The sequence below is a fragment of the Talpa occidentalis genome, unplaced genomic scaffold (assembly GCF_014898055.3).
Source record: "Talpa occidentalis isolate TD23 unplaced genomic scaffold, MPIMG_talOcc4v2.1 talOcc4.5, whole genome shotgun sequence".
Classification (NCBI taxonomy): Eukaryota; Metazoa; Chordata; class Mammalia; order Eulipotyphla; family Talpidae; genus Talpa; species Talpa occidentalis.
Window position 1 is genome coordinate 127,678,731 of NW_023604861.1, and position 23,707 is coordinate 127,702,437.

The 23,707-nt window shown below is 56.2% G+C and overlaps 1 protein-coding gene across 5 annotated transcripts in view; it reads right to left on the reverse strand.

The window, feature by feature from the left end:
- Positions 1-23,707, reverse strand: part of KLHL29 (kelch like family member 29) — a 255,870-nt gene that overhangs the window by 20,891 nt on the left and 211,272 nt on the right. The gene's annotated exons all lie outside the window — the stretch shown is intronic.

Below are 23,707 nucleotides of genomic sequence, written 5' to 3' on the forward strand. Positions count from 1 at the left end.
TGATGCGCACCTACCTTTGCCTGGTGTCTGGACCTCCTGGGGCTGGCACAGAGAGTGCCCCAGGCTCGTGGGCTCCAAACCTGGGGGTATCAGAAGTTTCTCCCCAACCCACCTCAAGGCTCCGAAGGGGCAGTGGGTGAGCCTGCCAGCTGCCCTGCTTGGCTGATGTGTATTCCTTCACTTGCAGAAAGTCCGGGCCTTGAGGTGGCCGGCCCGCACTGCCCACCCTGCCTCCGCCTCACCTGCCTGCCCCCGTGACCCCTGGATGGAGCCTACACATAGCCTTGCTGGGAGCTGGACAAGGAGCCCAGATTCTCAGGCCAGCTTGACCCAGCCTGCTGTCCAGGGAGGAAGGGGGGCCCGCAGGACTGAGCCCAGTCTTCCAAGTCCCTTTTCATCACCCCAGCCCCCCGGCTCTTCCGAAGCTTGGCTGGTGTTCTAGAATTACCCTCCTGGGTGCCCTGCTCCAGCCTGACCAGTCATCTCTGTCACGTGAGCCAGCACCAGCCACCTGCCAAGATGCCCTCCTGAGTCCAGCTCTGCCTCTGACACCTACAAGGCCGAGGACAAGCCTCTGTTTCTACGTCTATAAGACGGGGGTGGAGGCTCTGGTCATATTTCCGGGGCTGGTCAAGATTAAGTGCTCTGGTTCATGGATGGGCAAATGTGTGGGTTTGGAGGTCAGGCAGGGCTTTCCTCGGAGGATACACAGGGCCTGGGCTCTGCTGAAGACCAAGGGAGATGGTAAGAAGGGGGATCCGGGAGAACACCCCACATTTAGGGCTGCCCATCCCTCTGTGGGCTGTGGGCAATGCTGAATCACTGACCCCACTAAGCCCGTGACTGGCTCAGCTGGAGTGGTAGCAAGGCACAGAGGGCGTGTGTCAGGTGCGGGTGCTCCTGGCCCTCCAGGAAGGCCCCCAGGGGTGTGCTCTCACCTGCAGCAAGGGAGACCAGCCGCGGGGCGGGCACGCGTGGGGTGGATGCAGGAGACCAAAGGGCTGGGGGAGGCACAGGGGTGGGATGGGAGGGCAGGCGGGGCTCGTCTCTAGAACCTGAGGGGACGGTGGTGGGATGGGGAAGGGGCCTGAGTGTGGTTTGAAGTGGGCCTGTGGGACCCCCAGGGGAGATGCGGGATGGGGGCCTGTGCCGGAGGCTGGGCAGTGGGAGACTATGCCTTGGGCATGAAGAGACACAGAGAGCCCGCGAGGGGTGGGTCAGAGGTAAACTCTGCTCAGACACATGGGCTCCAGAAAGATCCACCAGCTCTTTTTGGGAATGAGTTCATGCCCATCTCTGAGCCGCTGGGTGACGTCATCTTCATGAGTGAAGCAGGTGTGGGTGGCGGGAGCTCTGGGCTGGCATTCTGCAGACCCGGCTGCCGGCTCTTTCCAGCACTGCTGCTAATGGGCTGAGTGGTCCTGGGCAGACTGCCCTCGCCTTCGGGGCTGCCATTTCCTCCGGCACTCAGGGCACCTGCTCTGCGGCTCCCGGTCACCACACTGCAGCGGGGGAAGGAGGCGGCCCACATGCCTGCCAAGTTAATCATGTTGCGGTGGGGGGCAGGGTGGGGGGCAGGAAAATAAAAAATGCCAGGCCCTGTGGGTGCCACACATTCTGATTGTTTTTGAAGATTTTCCTTCAAATTCAGTCCCTCCACAATTACATCAGCAGCCCCAAGCCCAGCCCCATCTCTGGGGAATTCAGGCTGCATCTGGGAGGTGCTTGGAGGTCCCTGGCATTGTTACAAAAGGTGCTGCTTTCTGCTCTCACTTTGAGGAGACCTGGATGTAATAGCTGGGCAGGATTACTCTGTTTCAGAAGAACTTTTCAACTTATGAAAGTGCTCACCAGGGGATTTCTTTTCACAGCAGGACCCCAGTTGCACACCAAGTATCCATCAGGCCTGCACAGGGCCAGCTGGAGAGGCGGCGTTTTGGGAACTTACAACCCAGGTCCATGGGAGGAAGCCAGCTGCCCTCTGCCTACCCCGTATCTTGACAAACGACAGCCTCACAGTGTCTGAGGGGCTCGAATGACTGTGGCTTCCTGGAGAAAGCTTTCCACCAGGGGGACCGGTGCTGGGGTTGGGCGGCCTGCAGGCCTGAAGCAAAGCTTGACCCGGGCTGGGTCTTCAGAGTGGACTTCCCTAGCCCCCCAAAGCCCTAAGAGTTTGGCTGCCCCAGGTTTGTAGAGGAGGGGAAGGCCCAGAGACCCTCAGTCACCCCAGCCCCACCTGAGGCACCTTGGTGGGAGTGAAGCCTTGAGCTCAGGGTCTCCCTGGCTTTAGTGAGAGGCCCCAGCTGGGCCTGCTCTGCTGCGTTACCTTTTCCCTCCTTGGGGAACTGACCGTCGCCTCTGCCTGGGCCACCTGGAGGAAAGCGCGTATCTGTTCAGAGCGCGCTTTCTAGACTCCTCCCCATGCCAAGCCCCATCTCTTTCACCACCAAGAAACCTCTTCATCCATTCTTTTCTTGGCCCATCCCTCCCCCGCCACTTTCTCTCACCCCATCACTGAAGCAGCTCCGAGGATGCCTCCCTGCTTCCCTCCTGTCCCCTCCAAGCCACCTCCAAAAGCCACCTGGCCACCAGCCAGGCTTAAGGTGGATGCAGGAGCCAGCAAGACCCTCCAGGTGCCACCCCCACCTCAGTTCTTCCACTCCTGGGGACCCCTTCACTCCTCACCTAATCCGAAGCCTGTCGTAACCAAACAAGCCTCCCTCCGAGGCTTCACTCATCTCTGCGCCTCGGCCTGGGTCTTCCTCCTTTCTCCATCTGGCTAATTGCCATCAATCCTTCCATATGATTAAGGTGTTAGGTTGTCCTGGCCGCCTGCCTCTGTCTCCTCCTCTCACCTCCCCCACCCTCCACCTTCCTTGTCACGCCCCCATCGCCTCCAGGCTTGCTTCTTTAGAGCATTCTATGTGTTGTAAGTATTTGCATGTACGTCTCCTGCACTAGATTATGCTTTATTTCTTTTTTTAACTTCAACACTCAGCTCAGGGCCTGGCGAATATGCAGCTGGAGTGGCAGATTGCAAACACGAAGGGGTGGAGTGCATTTCCCCACCCCTTGAATCCTGACTGGCCCTGTGACATGCTTCGAACCTCAGAAGGTGGTTGAAAGGACATTGTATGAGTGTGAGCCACGGACTCAACATGTTTTGCTTAATTTTGTTCATTCTCTTAAGCCCTCTGCTGCCACCACCACATGGACAGGATTGAGCTAGTCTGTTGGAGAATGAGGGAGCAGGTGGAGCAGAAAAGAGCTGTCCCAGAGGAGCCATTTACACTTGCCAACTCCCACCAATGTCAGCTGAGTCTGACTCAAGTCAGCCGAACCCAGTCCAAATTGCAAACCAGTCAAAATCTAAATAAGCAGTTGTTATTTTAAACCACCGAGTCTCAGAACTGTTTGTTACACACCAAGAGCCAGCCGATAACAGAGGGCATGGATACACGATGGGTTCAAGTGTGCAGAGAACTTTGTATCACGTTTTCCTTTGCTGGTTCAGTTTGAAGTTAACTGTGATGTGTGCATATGTTTTTCAATTGTGGTAAAATTTACCACTTAAGCCACTTTTTAGGTGTATAGTTTAGTAAATAGTGTTAAGTACATTTACACGGTCATGCAATCTATTTCTAGAATAAGTTTCATCTTCCTATTCCCCTTCTCCATCAGCCCCTGGCACCACCTTTCTCTTCTGTCTCCATGAATTTGACTACTCGAGGCACTGCAAATAAATGGAATCAACCAGCACTGGTCTTTTTTGGTGCGTGACTTATTTCACTAGCATAGCATCCTCAAGGTTCATCCATGTAGCATGTTTAGGAAGTTCCTTCCTTTCTGAGGCTGAATACAGCTCCATCGTATGGACGTACCACGTGTTGTTAATCCATTTGTTCATCAAGGGACACTTGTACGGCTGCGGCATTTTGACTACTGTGAATAGTAAGTGCTGCTGTGAGGCCAATTCTTAGCACGCCCAGTTGTGGGTATCTCTAACTGCCCCGTCCCGAACCCCACGTTTAACGAGGAGGATAAACGGGCTCTTTGGACCCAGCGGCCAGTGGTATCAGAAGGAAAGAGGACGCTGGGGAGTGTCCTCCTGGTGCTGGCTGCTTTGGTCAGGGGACAGTGAGACCACGAACAGAACCAAGGCTGGAGATGAATTTGCAGGCAAACGTCTGCATATTTTTCACCAGATGACACAAGTGATTTGTCAGAGATGAATGGGCTCATCCCAGCTGGACTGGGAGGGCTGTCTGAGGTGGTAATAAAGAGGAAGACATGTCAAATATTAAAAGGCAACGAATTTCAATGGCTTTGCAGCAGAGCAGTCCATTAAATCGGAGCCCTGAGAAAGGTTGCGTGGTCAAATAATTTTTTTTTCCAGCGCGCGAGTAAGAACCCGGCTCAATGATAAATGCTTCCGATTCCGTTGGTGTTTATGACACATGTTTGATAAAGGACCTGAAAAAATTATAAACTCAGAGCAGTTGTGAAATATACTGAGAAAGCCCAGCGAAGACTGTGGCATGCACGTCCAGGGATAATTCATCCGGAGCAGAGAAGCCCGGCGCGTACAGACGCGTGGGGACAGGTGGTGACTTTACACGCACGGGGCTTCCTGCAGCTGCTGCTCAGCCGGTCACAGCCCGTCAACTCTAAGTCCACTGGCCAGGGAGGAGCCAGCCCGGGACGGCCAGCTGGGCTCCAGGTTCCAGATGAGAGGAATCAAGTCACCTGGGGTCCAGGCACCCAGCCTGAATTGCAGGGTTGACCTCCCTGGAAGTCTCTCACTGAGGCCCACACTTGAGGGTAGCAAGACTGGGTGATCCAGCTCTAGTCCCCGAATCCCCCGACTCTCCTAGGCCTGAGTAAGCTGCCTTCTGCGACCTGTTCTTATCCTCGCTTATGGCTCCATCTTCTGTTCGCATCCCCACACGCTGCGATCCTCCTCCTCAGCTGTGCCCAGTATGTCCAGTTCACTTTGGCATAACCTTTCCAGCACCATCACGCACTCCCCATAGCCCCACCCCGGCTGTGCCAGCCCATCCTGATGCCTATTCTCTGAGTACCAGGAGCACAGTCCACCGGCTGAAGCTCACTGGTTGGCGCCTGCAAGGCGTAGGGTGCGGGATAGAGGGCGAGGTGGTCCCTGAGCCAAGGGAGCACAGCTCAGGGGGGACACCAGGCCCCCATGGGGAGAAGCTACATAAATAGCGATGGCTAAAGATCTTCCTTAGGGAAGGAGGGAGACATGGCAGCCTGGGGAGGCAGAAATTCAGGGGAGGTAGGGGCCCAGCTCAGACACTGGAAAAGAAGCGGAGCATGTGAGGAAGGCTGTTATCCTTCATTCTAGGTCATCTCTGCTCCACATTTACTGAGCACCTACTATGTGCCAGGCTCTGGACTATGAAGATGACATCAGTTTCCATCCCTAAGGAGCTCGCTGTCTGATGGAGCAGATAGATGCTGTATTGGACACAGGTCATTGGAGGAGCTCAGTATTGGAGCCCCTTTTATATTGGGGTCTTTGCACCGTAGGAGCAAAGGGGAGGCAGCTCCCTGGCAGCTGGCATGTAGCATGAGACCTGGGCTGGGCCGGTCCGGAGCTCAAGCCCTAGACTTTGCAGCTCCAGGGAGCAAAGCAGAGGCAGCTACAGTGGCGGCGGCGCGGAGCTGAACTGGCGGAGCTGATGGCCCAGTGGTGCTGGAACACCCCGAGGTGACGGTGCCAATGCAGGGTCCCAGGCAGACCACCCCTGTCCTGGCCCAGTTCCCAGTCCTGTTCCTCAGCCCAAATAAATCTCTTTTCTGCTGAACTCTGCCGGAGCCAGAGTCTGTGCTTGGCACACCAGGGCCAAGCGTGACTGCATTTGAGGTACCCCATCATTCTCCATGTGATGTTCCTAGAAGCGGAGCCTGCCCCCGAGTGCTGGGGGCGCGCAGGGTGTGAGCGGGCAGGAGCAGGGGGCAGGAGGGCGGCTCCTGGGGGGTGGGGACTGGGCTTGGTCTTGGGACGGTGTTGGATTAGTTAAAAGTAGGCAGAGGGTGTGTGTGTAGTGTTCTGCCCGAGACACGCATCAGCACATTCTAGGGGCAGAAGGCAGTTGAGTACGGCTGGGGTGGAGCGAGTGGGGCAGGCCAGGCCTGCCAGGCCAAGCGAGGCCCCTGTGATAAGCTGGGTTTAGGAATCTATAAATTAAAGGCTTGGGAGGGAAATTTAGAGAAGCCGCCAGGTTACTTGGGGCCCAGGTGGGAAGGAAAGATGGAGAGCAATGTCTGGTGACAGCAGGGAGGCCAGGCCAGAGCGACGGCAGTAGGGGGTCTGAGCTCTGAGGGGGAGGAGAGGTACAGGACTTCCAGAGACCGCACAGGGCCGGGGCTGGGGGCCGGGCATTCTGGAGCCAAGTGCCGCTTGCTGCCTCCCTTCCTGTAGCATCTTCGGATGCGCCCCTCAAACTGATGCGCCCCCAGGCCTGTCCCAGGCTGCGCCTCCAGAGGGCCGTCCCGTGACCCGGGCCATTGGCTTCCTCTCCTGGGCTTGGTCCATTCTACGGTTTTGACTTTACCATTCATTACTTGAGGGCAAGAGGTCAGCTTTCCAAACGCAACGAGGATCCACGGTGGGCGCCCGCGGGAGCGTGTGAGCAAAGACGTTGTGCGAACTGAGCGGGACCCCAGGCAGGCAGAGCTCTAGCTGTCCGCGGGGAGACAGCTCAGCCGAGGCGCGGTGCGGGTGGACCTCGCCCCCCAACACAGCCCGCCCGGAGAAGGGGCTGCGGGGCTGAGTTTGAGAACGAGCCATCACGTAGGTCTGGGTTCTCATCTGGGGCGAAGGCGGAAGGCGCTCCCCAGCCTCCAGGCCAGGCAGAGGAGGCTCCTGGGAGCTCTGCAGCCCTCCTTCACTGCCCTGGACTCCCAGCGCGCTGGGAGGGGCCTGGGGTCCTCTGACTGGCCTCCACGACCATCCTTTTCCCTTCAGCGACCCGGCTCGCCTGCCGTCCACCCAGGGGCCTGGGAGGCCCGGGCGAGACAGCTGTGTGTGTGGGATGGGAAGGGGCCGGCTGGGGATGAAGTGGAATGAGGGGGCCCAGGGCCTTTGCCCCCAGCACTGGAGACCCCAGAAGATAGAAGAGCAACATGGACACGACGAAGACACGAGATAGCCGACGAGGGACGACAAGCGCGACAACCACAGACACTGCCTCAAAGCCCAGCTTCTCACGTGCATGTCCACAGACCCCGCCTTGTAAACCTCCTTCCTAGAGACTTGGCCTCTCAAGGATCTCTGGAAAAGCCAGCCCCTCTCCCGGGAAGAGTCAGGACAGGGGCAGGAAGAAATGTTGGGGGGAAAGTGGGAGAGACAGGATGCATGAATGGGGACACATGGCCCTCCCCGATCTGCTTTAGCTAAATCCAGTGTCCCCCAAGAATTCTGGGAGCCACCGTCCCAAAAAGAAATCAAGAGTTTGAAGGGACTGCAAGGATGAGCGAACTGGAGCTGGGAGTACAATCAGCTCAGTTACCCGAGTAAAAGGAAAATGAACCGGAAACCCAGGAAGCCAGGGGCTGATGGCAGCTCAGAACACTTGGAATCACATGGTAGAAGGGATTGGCAGCCTGGGGGGGGGGGGTTAGGAGGCAGGGGAGGAGCTATAGCGTGTGGGTGTTTGTGTGTGTGTGTGTGTGTGTGTGTATGTGTGTGTGTGTGTGTGGGGGGGAAGCGTGGCTCACATGCGCCCTCTCCAGTCTCCTGGGAGGGGTGCCTCTGTGTGGCCTTCTACCCCGGGTCACTTGTGCCCACCCCACTAGGGGCCTGGCAAGGTCAGGTCTGGAGCAACAGACATGGCCTCCCGACCTTTCAGTCAATTCGGTTTTTGTATTGCAAGTGATGGTCGCTCCCCATTGTGTACGTAACCTCCAGCATTCTAGGAAAATTGGAACATTCAAGTGAACAGAGAAGAAAGTGGGTTTGTGTCCTCCAGGTGACAGGGGCTGGCACAGTCAGAGGGTCAGTTCTGTCAGGGGCCGGCTGGCATCACACCTGGGAGAAACCACGGCTGCGAGGGAGGGGCCACCGTCCTGCCATGGGTGGGTCTGCTCTCCGCGCCCGGTCACCAGCCACAGTGCCCTGCCCACCTGCCCACCACTCTGTGGAGAAGCCACCAGGCCTGGTCCCAGGAGGTCCCCAGAAGGGCTGACAGGTGGGCTCTTCTAATGTCCCCAAGACTCCCCTCCCCTCCAGGCTCTGGCCCTCTTGGCATTGACATCCACTGCTGAATTCCATCTCCACTTAGACCGTGCACGCTGGTGGGTACAGATGCTGCCCTTCATCCCCTGCACCCCAGAGCCTCCAGCAGCATCCTCCGGCACCTACGGGAGTGGGTCCCGGGGTGGCCCCCAGATGCTGGGCTCCAAGTGGCCATTTACAGGTCTGAGACCCTCAGGCAGAAGGACAAGCCTACTTGGGCCTTGGGCCTGTGCTTGACCTTCTGGATTTCCCAGCACAGGACTTTTCTCAGTTCCCTCCCAATACTGCAGCTTCGTCCCCCCAGGCACTTCCACCCAGGCGTTTAGCCCGCTGCTTTTTCTTGAGAAGTTGCGCTGATCAGCCTCTATCAAGCGAGAGCTCTGATTTTACAAACTCTCATTGGAAGGAATTGCTCAAGAGGAGCTGTCTGACCAGGGCTGGCCCAGGCCTTGTCTCCCCTGCAGCCCTGGGTTCTGGGGTCCCTCTGCTCTGGGGGGGGGGGCTGGATACTGGGGGCTGGCTCCCCTGGGCACCCTCCTCTGTGCTCAGAGGCTGACTGAGGTGGGCAGGGTGGGCCTGGAGGCGGCTCCATCTGCACAGACACAAAAGCCGAGAGGATGAGCGAGTCAGGCCTCCCTGGCAGGCTGTGCCAGCAAGTGCCTGCACTGACCGGGAGGGCGGGGCCCCCTACGGTGGTGTGCAGTGGGGAGGGTCACCCCCTGTCCTGCCTTCTGCCCTAGAGCTTTCTTGGTGGGATGTGCAATTGTACACGCGGGGCTGAGATGGACTGCGGCGACAGGAAGGAGGGGGTGAGGGCAGGCGGGGCAGGGCAGGGCCTGGTGCGCTCGTGGAGAGGACCGTACTGGGCTGCTTTTTGCACAGGCTATTGCCTTTGTCTGAATAACCTCGCCTTCCTCATCCTATAAGACCCTCCGTCCACTGTACTCCGCTCACCATCTGGCAGGCCTTGGGTGAAATTCCTCAGGGGCAGGAACCCCTGGCTGAGCACCAGGAGGAGCGACAGGGTGTTTGCCAACTTTGACTAAAAGGTGGAAGCAGAGAGTCCCTCTGGGGTTTGAGGGCACTGACATAGTCAGGCTGGGCCACACGGGGTGGGGGGGGAGAGTGTGTGTGTGTGTGTGTGTGTGTGTGTGTGGTCCTTGCCAGCTGGACCGAAGTCCCCTGTGATGACGGAATCTGACTTGGAGGGTCCTCCGGGCTCCAGTTGCAGCCCCCCAGCCCTGGCCCAGGGTGGGGGAGGCAGGGCTGGGATCACACAGGAGCCGCCCCTGCCACCCGAGGATTGGCGTCATCCTGCCCAGCTCTGCCTTGGCAGTGAGCAACACTGTCCCTCGGGTATCACGGGCTTCCTGGAGTTTCTATAATCCCGCTGAGGTGGGCCAGGCTGACTCTGTCCTGGGTGAGTGTGGCCTCCGGTGGGTGCAGGTGACGGGGAGCCCCGTAGGATGGGAGGGTCCGGGTGGGCGGCTATAGCCCTGTCCCCAGGGCCCCATAACCTGGCTCAGGAGGTTTCCCAGCCCAGCTGACCTGGGGCTCCCTGCAAGCCAACGGGGGGCTCCCTGTAGCTCTGGGGATGACCTCAGTGTCCCAGCAAAGGTGGATCCAGGAAAGGAGTGGGCCGGCCACCCCGGCTACCGCCAGATCGGCTCTCCCCGCTGCTCCCTTGAGGTTCTGAAGCCAACACTTGCCCTCCTTCCACCTCTGCAGGCCCGGGTGTGGTCCTGTTAGCACGACCTGGTGGTGTGCCCCAGCAGGCGAGGGGAGCCTCCTATTTCTCCAGTAGGTGCCGGAGAGGGGGAATTACTTGACATTCTTAGTCCCTGACTGTTCATTAAAACTGCCAAAAGCAGAGCTTGGATTGGAATGGTCTCTCTACCCAGGGCCTGGCCAAGCTGCTGGCTTAGAACAGGTTTCAGGTGAGGTTTGAATAAGTGCTGAAGGAAGCGGACAGTTGGGACGGAGAAGGTGTCATGGAACAGGAGGCGTGGCCTTGAGTGGGCAGGATGGAGCTGATGGCCTTTGGGGGAAGCGCTGCTTCCAGATCGCACGGCTTGAGCAAAGGCACAGAGGCCCAGGGGGGCACAGCCGAGGGCTGTCAGGCGTTTCCAGGTTGCCGGCATTCTCCCTCCAGGCAGCACCCACTGGGGAAGGAAAAACCTGCAATCCCTAGTGCTTGGCTCTCTCCCAGCCCTGAGAGAGGAGTGGCAGGCAGGGCTGGGCTCGCTCCAGAACGTGCCGGCTCCCCGAAGCAAGCACGCAGCTTCCAGGTTTCTGGGCAGTGATGGAATCAATAGCTCGAAAGTGCTCTTGAAGGAGAAGGGGCTGTGAACCTCGCTGGACAGAACAGACCTGGGGGGCTGCCCTGCTCACTCCCTACTCCTGGGGCTGTCTGGAGTCCGGGAAAGCAGGGGCCACGGGTCTGCAGATGTCTCATCCTGCATGAAGTGGCTCTGAGAGTGACAGTGACGGAGGGGGCATGGCGAGCTTTGGCCCAGAGCCTGCTGTGCGCTGGCGTGACCTGCCTCTCACACCGCATTCATTTAAACCTGAGTGTCTTGAGCATTTGAGGGCTCCGAGAGGTGAGGTGGGGTGCTCAGTGCCACCAGCAGGATGCCAAGGCTGGTTTGATCTTATGGGCCTGCCCTAGGCACCCATTCAGACTCACCGAGAGAGGCTTTGAAAAATGCTTTCAGGTCCCATCCCCAAAGTTTCCTGATTCTATAGTATTGGGAGGGTGATCTAGGCACTCAGATTTCTAAAAACTCCTCTGGAAATTTTAATGTGCAGCAAATTGGAGGCCCTCTGGTTTCATGGCCCAGCACTGCTATTTTTTGCCGTTTTGTTCACATTCCCAGAGTGTCCAGATTTACACTCAGAGCTCAAAGAAATTTACCGGAAAAAAAAAAAAAAAGATAAAATTAAGGAATGACAGCTCAAAGAGCCAGCAATTTATGCAAATGAATGCAAATAAACACACACAGTTTCATACATATGTTTATGCAAATATTCTTGTGGCCCTTGCAAATCACTCACCTGCCTGCAAGCAGCTGCCCATGATTTCTTGGTGAGAACCCAGGGCAGTGTGCCCAGGTTAATGACAGGTGGTACCATGACCTCCCAGAACAGACGTCTCTATTAGCAAATTCGTCCCAGAAGTCTCTGCGGGACTGTGTGTCAAACCCCTCTCCTTCTTGCTGTGGCCATAGGGCTCACTCAAGGCAGACCAGGGAGGAGTCAGGAGTAGCTGGGGGGCTTGGTAGAAAGATGGGGTGGTGGGCATGGATCCAAGGCCACCAGGGCTGCGGGCAGAGACAGTGGGGGCCTGAAATCTGCGGGAGGCCAGCTTTGGTGGCCAAAGGCTAGGCTGCCTTCAACTCGGTGCCTGGCTGGGTAGGCTGACAGGTGGCTGGGAGCATCACCCCATTCTGACAGAGCTCCCTCCACACACTTTTCCTCAGTGGATGCTAATTATGGCTCTGGCCTTAATTTGCAGCCCTATCCCCAGAGTCAAGGCCTGTGGGACTTTGTTACCTGCTTTGTTATCTCTTGGATGGGCTAGTTCTGCAACCTGCTGGCCCCTGGCTCTGGGCCCTGTGGACTGACAGCACCTGATGGCCCACTGCTCCCTTCCTGCCCTTGCTGACCAGGGGGTCTTCCAGGTGGTCTTCCCCTGAGCTGGGACATGCCCCAGGCTGGGCACACACTCCTCAGACTGGCACACTCCTTCAGTTTCTGCCTGGGGTGGAGGGAACTCCCTAAGGTGGGGCGGGGAGAGGTGGCGCTGGGATAAGTCTCCAAAAATCCACCTGAAAACCAGGCCCTAGCATTTTGGGGTCCTGTCATAGATGGCCCTGTGAAGTTTACACTCAATTTCTTATTTTCTCTAGTCGCCACATGCAGGAGATAGTGGCCATAGGAGGCTTGGGGGAGCCAGAACCTGAGCGCTGTGAGTGTGGACAGCTCTGTTAGCAGTTTTGTTAGCTGATGGAAGCAACAAGTGATTCTTGTTCAACACCCCCCCTTCACTGTCCTCCCCAGCTGCCCTGTGACCTCAGGGGTAACTTGGGGTAGGGAAAGTGTGGCCTGTCCCCATGAGAGGGCTCCCTTCCAGCAGGGCAGCTATATCCAGGGGCCCTTATGGATCCAATGCCCAGCCTGTGCTGGGAAAAGCCTCCCTAGTTAAAAAGCCAACAGGCACAGCTCTCACTGTGGGTGGCGCTGGTGGGGGGCAGGTGGTGGCGGGGTGTCAGTCCCCAGGGCTGCGATGGAAACCCAGGGACCAGTGCTCTAGTTGGGGACTGGAAGTCAGCTTAAGTAGGTGTGGCTTTTCCAGCAAAGACCTGTGACAGCAACTTCTCCCTCGAGCACAGACATCTCTGGGTCCCTGGTGACAGCTGCTAGGTGATCTGGTGGTGTGCCAGGTCTGCAGTCTGTGATGTGGCAAACATTCATTTGAGGGACCAGCCTTTCCCCATATGCTGCTGGGCAGGCCAGCATGGGCGTTCCAAGTGCTTCCTTCTCCCTTGCTGAGAACTTCCCGGGTTGCTGAGAGGTGACGTGAAGGCACATGGGGTAAACTTGTGGGGTAATCAAATCCAACAGTCTGACAGCCAACCCCACCAAAACTTTAGGAAATATCTATTCCTTCTCTCTGCTCTGGGTGGAGAAGTACTGTGTGACCATGTCACTCAGTACTAGGGACCCAGGCCATCCAGAGCTGACTGTGAGTACCCTGAGCCAGCGCAGAGCTCAGAACCCAGAACAAACTCAGAGCTAACATCTAGAGCCCAGAGCTTACAATGTAGAGCTGACCGAACCAGCCACACTCCAGTGCTTGACACAGAAGCTCGATTTCCTGATTAACAACTTGGAGCTCAGATATCTGGCGGGAATCCTGAGAACCCTCCCAGCCCCAGAGTGCTGGAACTTTCCCTTTGCTGCCTCCAGTCCTCTGACTGGCACCTGACAGTGTGCAGAGTATTAATTATGGTCAGAGCTTTTCAACATGCAATAAAAAGCCTTTTAAACTGCTCCGATGGGAGGTGATTAACTCTATTAAGTGGCATTATGGATCTTCCTATCTGTTGCTTTCATAAACATAGTTGTAGGCGGAATGTTTTATTACGGGCATAAAAATGTCCCACATTACAATGCATAAGCACATATTGATGTTATATTTCTTTACTGCGCTGCACGCCCCGGTCCCCAACCACTTGGAAAAGAAACTACACGTCTTAATAATTTATGCTTCAAGTTTTAACCAGGATTATCAATGGCAGCTTTTGAGCTTTCTCTTTTGGCAACACAATAGATCATAGTAAAAATGCACCGACAAGCGATGTGTCCGTTTGATTTTTCCACCTGAATCAGCAGCCCAAACTCCAGACACAGCAGTTCGGGGCAAGCAACACACTGAAGAATTTAAGCCTAAGCATTTAATCTGTTCTTTCCATAAATTTCTGCTGCTTGTGCTTTATAATGATTCTACCAGAGGAAGTTTATTTATATCGCAGATTTTCAGCATCAGCACATTGAGAACACAACGGCGATCGCTCAGTCAATAGCTCCCAGCCATGTGTAATATCACTCCGGAAATCAAAAGCCCATTTGAAGAAAAGAAGGCTCAGATTAAAGTCACTTTAAGACATCAATAACTTGGAACTGGCTAAAGACAAGTTATAAATATCCAGCCTGCGCATATGCAAATAGGCGTTCGCAGACGCACCCCGCAGCTCGCGGGAACCCCCCAAGATCCCTCCAGGCCGCACGTGCAGCACCGTGCAGGGGGCGGGGCCTCGCGCGCCAAGGGGCGGGACCTCGCGCGCCAGGGGAGGGGCCTCGCGCGCCAAAGGGCGGGGCCTCACGCCTCAGGGGCCGAATCTCGTGCGCCAGGGGCGGAGCCTCGCGCGTCAGGGGCGGGGCCTCTCACGCCCCGCCCAGCCCTGCCCCGCCCCGCCCCCGCGCCGGCGCCCCGCGCTCCGTCGCGGGCATCGGTACGTCAGGGGCGCGACCTGGGCTTTCGGGCGGGCGGTGAGCGGGAACCCAGCACCGAAGCTCAACAACAGAACAGACCAGCGCCTTTCTGGCCGCTCACCACGCGTTAGGGGGGCCCCACGCGCACCCCGGTACGCCGCAAACTCTCGTCTCCCTGACTCAGTCCCAGAAACCTAGAGCGAGGCTGGGGCACCCCATCGTGAGGCTGGGGCACCCCATCGTCCTCAGCTTGGACCCGCCCCGGCTTCTCCACCTGCCTGGGCAGCGCCTCGGGTGGGGAGGAAGGCGGCCTCCGCACTTTGAAAAGCAACGAGGGTGCAGGCGCCCTTCCTCCCCCGTGAGATCTGCTGACTCCTCGCTCCTGAATCCCCCCGACGGGGCCCGTTTCACAGAGCGGGAAAAGGCGGTTCAGAGAAGGAACTGGCCCCTGGCTAAGGAAAGGCAGAAGGCAGCTTTGCATCAAGTGCTTCTTGTAACGCCCTACCTTTATGCATTAAACTCTTGTATTGCACTGTCCCCTGCTTAGCCCAGCAGCCTTCCTCAGGCCAGGGAGGGGAGCCCCAGGGGCCCAGGAAGATTTGGGGGCACTTGGGAAGGTGTCCAAGAGCACAGTAGACAAAGCAAGGGCATGCGATTCTGCGGGGTAGAACTGACTGGGGAGGTGAGCTGGGACTGGCTGAGGAAAGCCTGGGGATTGGGTCTGGTGAGGAGACCCCACGTCTTCAGGAGGGGAGGGAAGGCAAGATGAACCCATTGGGATGGGCTGGAAACCCCAGTGGGGCCGGTAAAGTCAATCACCAGAGATCAGAAGCTGCACTTCCCTGGGTAACCCTAGAAATTGCCAAGACCTCAAATGGCCAAGGACTTAGACGGCCAATCCCTTGAGATCGCAGTACCCCTTCAGGAAAAAGAGGAAGCTGCCCACTGGCCAGGAGCAGGATGTGGCCCTGAATAGAGACCATCAAAAAAACCAAGTCCTCTGTGGTCAGTGGACAATAATAAAATAAAGTTAATTTCTGCAAAAGTCTGGATAAGAGAGAAGGCAGAATTGAATTAAATGACACAAAATCAATGAAGCTGATGACAAAAGGAGACAGTTTTCTCTCAGGGGCTTTTTGCCCAAAGATTCCCTGACTCTGGAGTCCCATCCACCCTGGAGCTGGCTGTCCCATGTGCCCAGAACCGGGCTTTCCTGCTCTGTGCCCCAGGCACTGTGGGGTATGCACTTTTGGCTGCAGTCATTCAGTCATCTTGCACACACTCATCCACTTAGCAGATAATTACTGAGCACCTACCACGCGCAGGGCACTGGGGATACAGAACAGACCAAAAGCCCTGCCCCTGTGGAACTGGGTGTGTGGTGACCTCTTGGTGTCCCCCTCAAGGGCAGGTATGTTCAGCTGGCTCACGAGAGCTGGCAGCACCGTCATGCAGAGAAGCATCCTCACTCATGCACTTGGCTGCATCTGGTCCCAGAGCTCCCAGCAAATGGCTTTTCAGAGCTTTGAGCCGCATGACTCAACTGCCCTCTCTTTTCTTCTCAAGGGGCCCGCGGGTGGCTCACGATTTTTGGAGAGCTCTCCCACTGACAAAGGTCAGGGAGGGGTAAGTCCACATCTTTCCATATAAATGACTTAGTCCTGAGAGGGGGATTCTACACTCAAGGTCCCCCATCCCGTGGCCCCCCCCCCCAGTGCCAACTGGACTGCCAGTCAAGTCCCAGCTAGAGCTTCACAGGGCGGGGAACTGGGTCCCTGAAGAACGCAGGTGGATGCAGGTGTGCAGGTATGGTGTGTTGGGGCTGGAACCTCATGGGGGTTAGGGGGAGATTACCTGAGCCGCTCTTCCCTTTAAGACTGTGAGAACCAGCTCTTGTTTGTTGGGGTGGAACGTTCCACGTTTCTGTGATTCTCCGCCCTGCCCAGGCCATTCTGACAGGCACACACATAATTCTGTATCCTGTAGCTCCTCGGGGGTCCCTGGTTCCCAAGCTGCAGGGGGTCAGGGGATGGTGGCTGGGGAACTCTGTTGAGGCCACACCTGACTTCAACCAAGGAGGGCAAACTGCCTGAGCTCAGGTGGGAGTGCCTGTGGGAATTGGAAGAGCCGGGGCCGGTATCCACTGAGGGAGGAGGCGGCAGGAGTTGGGCCTGCTCAGAGCCAGCTCTCAGGTGATGTGACGGGGGCACATTTCTGCAGTCAGGAGCCCAGTCACTGCCCAGTCAGGAGCCCACCCAGCCAGGCGCTGGCCCAGGCCCTGTCCCAGGGGACAAGACTGAGTCACAGGGGAGAACAGTCCAGTCAGCCCTAGGCTGGTGTGTGGCCTGGGGGTTCCATGTGGTCTGGGGGTGGGAGGAAGAACAACACCCTGATAGGTCTGATAGGGCTGGGGAGCTGTGAGCACAGTGCAGAAGCTGGACTGAGTGTTGTCAGGCAGAAGCCCTGAGGGGCCAGAACTGTGGGGCTGAGGTGGAGGTGAGCAGCCTTGAGTGACAGGTGAGGGAGTTTAGTGTGAAATGAAGCATGGATGGATTTTGACTGGGAGGGTGGGTGGGGGCGGCTAGTTAGAAGGTACTTTAGACACTGCTTTCAGAGTGGACAATGGACAGTGGCCTTGAAGGGGCAGGCCTGGAAGCAGGTGGTGGTGAAGAGGGACAGGCAGCAGAGCAGAGGGCAGGAGGTAGAACTGAGACTTCAGAGAAGCTGCCAAGGTGGGAAGGAGGGCCCGGGTGGGGCAGGGGCATGGGAGCCTGGGAGGCTGGTCAGGTGGGCTGAGTCTGAAAGCCCTTGGTGGAGAAGAGCTGACAGGGTCTTTGTCCTCAAGAGCCCGGGCATGGCTTGGGCCCACAGGCAGGCCCTCCTCAGGTCTGGCTGTATGGCCGCTGGCAGCAGCCTATGCAGGGGTTCAGTGGCCCTGAACCCCTGAGACTCTGCATATAGCTTTTCATTTTACAAATGGGGAGGCAGGGGTTCAGCGGGGCTTGGCAGGGGCCGGGGGAGCGAAACTGGGCAGAAAGCCAGCCCAGTCCCAAGTCTTATAGCAAATCCTCTTGCTGGGTGTCCTCATGGACAGACCCAGAACTAGGATACAGCAGTGCATGAGGGGCTAAGAGCAAGGCGCTGGGGGCCTCCCTGGTGGCGCAGGGGTTAAGCACTGCACTATGAAGCTGTCCACAGCCTCTGCAGCACGAGTTTGATCCCATGCCAGCCAGGGAGCAACCCACATGGCGCAGCAGACCTCTCCTGTCTCCCCGCTGCTCCCCTCAGCAGTGTATTTCAGTCAGTCTGCCTGTTCTGTTCCTCACTCTGTCTCTGGTGAATCCTCTCACCCCCTGCACCTCTGGCCTCTACCCCAGCTCTTGTATGCATAAAGAAAGAAATCTTAAAAAAAAAAAAAAAAAAAGCAAGGCTCTGGGGCCAGACAGTCTGGGTTTCCATCAAGATTCTCCCCCTGACCATTTGGGGAAACTTCCTGTTGCTGAGCCCACATTTCCCCATCTGTTAAACGGGGATCCTAACAGTCCCCACTTCATAGAGCTGCTGTGAGAAGTGAATGGGTCCGTCCTTAGAAGAGCATCTGGAGGCTGAGACCTCAGCCTGTCCCCTTAGGGCCGCTGCTCACAGCTTGTACCTTGCACACCCCGGGGACACCCTTCACCCCACAGTCGGCACAGGTTTCTCAGTGATTGTGACAATTCTCTGGTAGGTGGCAGGCAAGGGTCTTGGGAAAAGGGTATCTTTAAAAATTACACATAACGTTGCTAAATTGGCCTGTGGCGGGGGTGTTCTAAAGTCATCCACAGTGGAGTGGGGGAGACAGACATGAAAATAGACCATCAAGATGCTCGCTGGTGAGACGGGTGAGTGAAGTCTGCGCGGGTAAGCGGGGTTAGCTGAGGAGAGGAGCTCATCTTCCTGCTCCAGTTTCTGGTGAGGCTGGTGCCTCGGAGCTCTGACTGGAGACTGAGGGGTGTCGGAAGCCCTGGCCTGCTGGTCGGGGGCCGAGGAAAGCCCAGCTCCCAGGCTTCCTGTCCTTCCTGACGGACAGGGCCATGAGGTCGCAGTCCCAGCTGGCAGCCCCCAGCCCGCCTCCTCCACCTCAGAGTGTAAATGGTGAGTTCCTCTCCCTCACATTCAGTTCCGCTGTGGGAAGGGCTGGCAAACAAAATAAATAGCCAGAGACCTCTGGGTCTATGGTGACTCCCGACTAGCTCATAAATCTCCTCCCACATCCCACAACAGGACTGGCCCATCTCCCTGCTCTTCCGTCCTGCCTCTGTGTAGGGAAAGCTGGGCCCCGAGCCTGCAAGGAGAGGAGCCAAGTAGTGTCTGTAAAGGGGAGACAGTGGCCTGTGCTGAGCCTGTGGGGGGACTTTTGTGAGCTTCACGGAGCGTCCCAGAGTCAGGTTGCCCTCCCTTGCTTTTGCTGCCTCTCCTCTGATCAGCAACCGGGGAGGTCAGACCCTGTCACCCCAGGCCAGCAACCTAGGCTGATATGTAAGCCCCGCCCTGGTCACCAGGGTTTGGGGTGATTTCTGAAAGGAAGGGGCTTTTCTCAGACTCTTGCCATTGAGGTGTTAGGCTCTGGAGGCACATGCTGTGAGTCTTGAAGACAGAGACTTTCCTCTCTGTGCCGGCCTGCAGAGGGGGTGTGGGACCCTCAATGGGAGTAAATAGATGGAGGGAGGAGGATGGGGGAGCAGGGTCTTAGTGTGGAGAAGGGCCAGAGGAAGGGTGATGGTAGGCCCCAGGGTTCTGGCGCCGCTGCTGCCTCTACAAACCTCCCCAGGGCTTCTCATGGGCCTTTTACCCAAGAGGCCTCCTCAACCTCCCGGCTCCTGCCCCTGCCAGGATCTTGGGAGCCTGCAAGGCTCCAGAAGCAGAATATCCAGGTGAGCAAACAGCTCAGGTGAGGCTGATCCAGCCAGGTGGGGGCCAGTGCCTCTTCCTGAGGCCAAAACCTTGGCGTTCCAGGGGTGCCCAGGCCCAGAGAAGGAGGAGGGGCCAGCAGGCCTCCAGCTCTGTCCTCCGGGCAACATGGCGTTCTCTGCCAGACAGGGCCAGCGGATTTCTCCTGCTCTGCTGAGCTCCTTCAAAGATATCAGCGCATGGTTAATCTTCCTTCTGTTCAGAAATGCAGAGTAATTTGCCCGAATGGGGATTTCTGCATATTTATACTAATGTCTGTGTTTAAACCTTATGAGACAGGGAATTGCTGAGAGATGTCCATTAGCAATATATACAGACTGCAATTATTTCTTTATGGTGTGTGGTTTGACTGCAGAATATTTTATTTCAATGGAAGTAGCAGGCTTTGCCTACTGTGTTTTCTTATGTGCCCAAAGAAATCGATAAGAACAGAAAAGAAGTGGAAAGAGGCAAGAATAAAAGGAGTGTGACCTTTTAGGTTTCTGGGAGCCTTGAATACGCTACGCCAGGCACTGCTTTCTCGGAATCTAAATGCACACACCTAAGTGGGGGGAATTCACCACGTTTAAGAATGTGAATGAAAACTTGCAAGGATGGAGGCAAATCTCTCAGTTCATTCACCCCAGGATGAGTCGGCAGGGGTGGTCAAAGGCAAGCAGAAAAGACGGAACAAGGGGTGTCGTGTCCTCAGAAACCCCACTTCTGACCTCTAGCTTCTCTCCCTTACTTCCAGCCCAGAACAGGAGCTCAGAAGAGCAGGTTTTGATCTGAAACAAAATAAGCCTCAAGCTTACAGCCTCACAGACCAATGCTTCCTGGATTCTGGGGGAAACCCTACCTTTTCCTGGGAAAGAGGGGGGACTCAGGGGAAGGAAGCAGACCTGTTTCAGGGCCCCTGAGCTGACACAGCCAGTGTGAAGACAGGGCAGGAGGACCCTCATCAGTGGGTGCCCAGCCGGGTGAGGGTGGGATTCTTCTCTCAGGAAAGGTTGACCTGGGACTCACCTTAGCTCCACCTCAGCCTGCCCAGCTCTGGCCTCTCATGGGGCTTTTCTATGTTGGTACCGAAGGGCTTTGGTAGGCAAGTCCCTCGCAGGCCTCACAGAGAGCTCACCCGCTGTGCACGCTGCAGGAGGCCTCAGTTACCAGCCCTGGGAAGGATGTTGCTCAGCCCAAGGAACTGCCCAAGACACAGAAGTGTCCTGAGGGGCAGTGTGGATACGGAAGGCCAGATGGACTCGGGAGAGGATGGCAAATGGATGAAATGGGACTTTGTTCAACAGCAGCATGGCCGTGAAGCTTCCATGCCTTCTCCGTGGCCCCCAAGCCTCCTGGCCCTTCCTTTGCCTGCCCTCCCTGCCTGTCCTCCACCCAGCGGGCATGTGGGCAGCCCATCAGGCTGCAGCCCGCCGCCTACCCGCCAGTGTCCGCTGTCTCTGGCCCCGCAAAGCTGGCTTTCACCCGCGCCTCAGCATCCCCTTTGCGGGGAGACACCATGCTTTTCTGGCCTCAAAATAGTTTCCTGAAGTCAGTGCTGACTTCTCACTGGCTTCTTGCAGACATTTTTTCCAGGAGGCGCTGGGGTCCAGAAGAGGGACAGATGGTCCTTTTCTTTTTATAACACGGCCAGTCTTTTGAAGTGAAGAGCTATAAACACAAGTTTTGCCTTCAGCAGATGTTCTGTGGGCACAACAAGTACCACTTTGTGCTCTTCAGCAACTGTGAGTAGTGTTCAGTGGGGAGGAGACCGAGACTGGGCTGGGCACCAGCACGTATACGGGGACCCGGGGGCCGAGGCCTGGTGGTCCCTGTTCAGTCTGCAGCCAGGACTGTGTCTTTCTGCTCAGTAGGTTCCAGAAAGCCGTGTCTGCTCACCTTGCTTGAGCCCGGGAACCATCCGGCACTGGCTCCAGCTGTGCAGAGGCCAGTTCTGAAGGGCTGGCCCTGGCTTTGTTTTTGTGCCTCTCCCAACAACCATGAGGCCGGGCCCAAAGTCTGGGGCTGGAGTGGATTCTCCGTTAGAGATCCGTGGCTGGGTTTATCACATTCTCCTTTGAACCGCTTCACATGGGGTCATTTATTTACTATGATGACACAAGGCCGTTTGGGGGCACAGTCCCCTTTGCAAAGCAAGCAACAAGAATGGCCGGCCAGACGGGACAAGGAGCCGAAGGCTGTGTGGCGTGTCTGCGGGAAGCTGCAGCCCAGAGCTCTGTTGCGGTGGCTCCTCATCCCTCAGGGACAGAGATGCAGGGCGTCAATAACTACTTCTAAATGGACGTGCTGCTGTTGGGTAGATTTCAAGAATTTTGTTCATTTGAAAGGGCATACGCTCAAGTAATAGACCTCATTAACTTCAAAGATGTATCATCTTTGCACAGAATTGGCTTCTTCGCAGGATGACTGGCTCCATTAACTTTACTGCACTGGCTGTACTCCGTTAAGGTGTGGGAGACCCTGACTTCTGAGCTCCTGGGCCCCCGAGGTCCCAGCACCCTGTCTGCAGTGTCCTCAAAGGGCCTGCTGTCCCATCCATCACATAACACTTTTGGAGGCCAGGAATTACTAGTTTGTGACACATCGGTCTAGAAGACGCCGGACATCCATTAAGGGACTTTAACCCCAATGTGCCTGTGACAACACAGGTTGCAATCAGAAGCCTTAGGGTGTGGTGCAGCCAAAAGGGCTTGGGCATCAGAGGCAGGTGGTTTTGGCACTGATCCCTCCCCCAGCTCTAGCACTTTCACCTGTCAAGCCTTGGCTTCCCATCTACATTCTGAATTGGCCTTACCCGGCGACTGCACGGGCTATAGAAATACAGAGCGAATATATAATGAACATAAAACATCCATTCTGCGTCCTTCCAGAAGACAAGGCTGCACCTGCCAGCATTGCCACCAGCTCCACTGGAGTGGTGTCCCTGCTCCAGGGCCTGAGACCACTCAGCAGGACCAACCTGATTGTCAGGTCGGTCGATGACATTATTACAGAGACCCAGGCGAGGTTGGATCTATTCTTCTGCTCTTTGGGACAGATAAATTAGGAGTCCTGCAGCCAGTGCCCACACTAAAAACACCTTGCCTCATGAAACTGTTGTTTGCCCCGAGAAGGAAATGAATGTCCCCATATGGAAGCAAGATGGAAAATAGGAGTTCTTTTCGGATCAATCAGAACCTCTAGACCTGTCTGTGCAAATGACCAGATGGACCAGGCACCTTCAGAATTGCTGCGCGGTGGCTCCTAGCCTTAGGGGCCTCAAGGTCCTTGGCAGCAGGCTCTGTTTAGCCTTTCAATGGAGAGTCATTGCTTTGGTTCTCAAAGGTGCTCTGGACACTAGTGGACAAGTGTTGCTGACCACTAACAGTATTCATGCTCCCCGGAGGGTCCGGGCGCTTTAAATAAACCTCAACTCACTGAAATAACCATAGCAGAAGTGCAGGTTTTGAACACCACAAATTAAAAACCCAAATCTCCAAAAATCCAATATTTGTAGAGGCCCAGAGGGTAGGACGCTGCTCAGGAGAGCCCAACCCAGGGGTGACAGGGTGAGGGCCCCCATACCCTTGTCATCTCTTTTCTGTCTCATGCCAGGCTGCCCTTGCCCTTGCCCTGTGGTACATGGGAGACTTGGCCCCTGAAGTGGTGTGGGTCTTGTCCCTGCTCTTCGTCCCACTCACCCCTTGGGAGATGCAGGCACACAGAGCATGCCAGTGGGAACTGCTCTGACCCAGCGGTCTGGCAGTGCCGCCCCAGGGCAGGCCATGGAGAGTGGCATGACCAGGCCCTGTGCAGGCTGGACAGATGCCAGGCAGAGGCTGGGCCCTGTCCCTCTGTGGTTTCAGTCTGTGAGGACAGTGATGGCTTCTAGCATGAAGAGCTTCCAGTAGCAGATGAAATAGCCACACAGGGCATCTAGGGCTTGAGGGTGGTTTCACAGGGAATTTTCTAGAGGCAATTTCTTGGGGGTAATGTTATAGCTTGATGAAACTGCTGAGCCTCAGTTTCCCTACCTGCTAAATGAAGGGGGATTTCTAGACAACCTTTAAGATAACATCCTATTCTGGCATTCACTACAGTGGCGTGGGTGGGCAGGTGGAGAGATGATTTTTTTAGGGGTAAAGTCTCCTGAGCAGAGAGACAGCTGATGAGTTGTTTAGGAGATCACAGCTGGAGCTGGTAGGCTGGGCTGAGAGACACTGACCTTCTTGTCTCAAAGGGAAATTCTCTAACGGCTATAGGGACAAAAGTCACAGGAATAAAGGGAGAGGGCCTCTATAAAATGGAATGACAGCAAAATTGGTCCTGATGAGGAAGTGGGGAGGAGACCCAAAGAAACCAGTGTAGTGGGTAAGATTTTTTTCCTTTTCTTTTAATTTGGAAATCTGTGTGTGTGCGGGTATGCATGTGTGTGTGCGTGTATGCATGTGTGTGTGTGCATACTTTATGTATCTTATAGAAAAGTTAGAATATCTGCCATGTGATGTCCAGGGCCAAGGAGCTGAC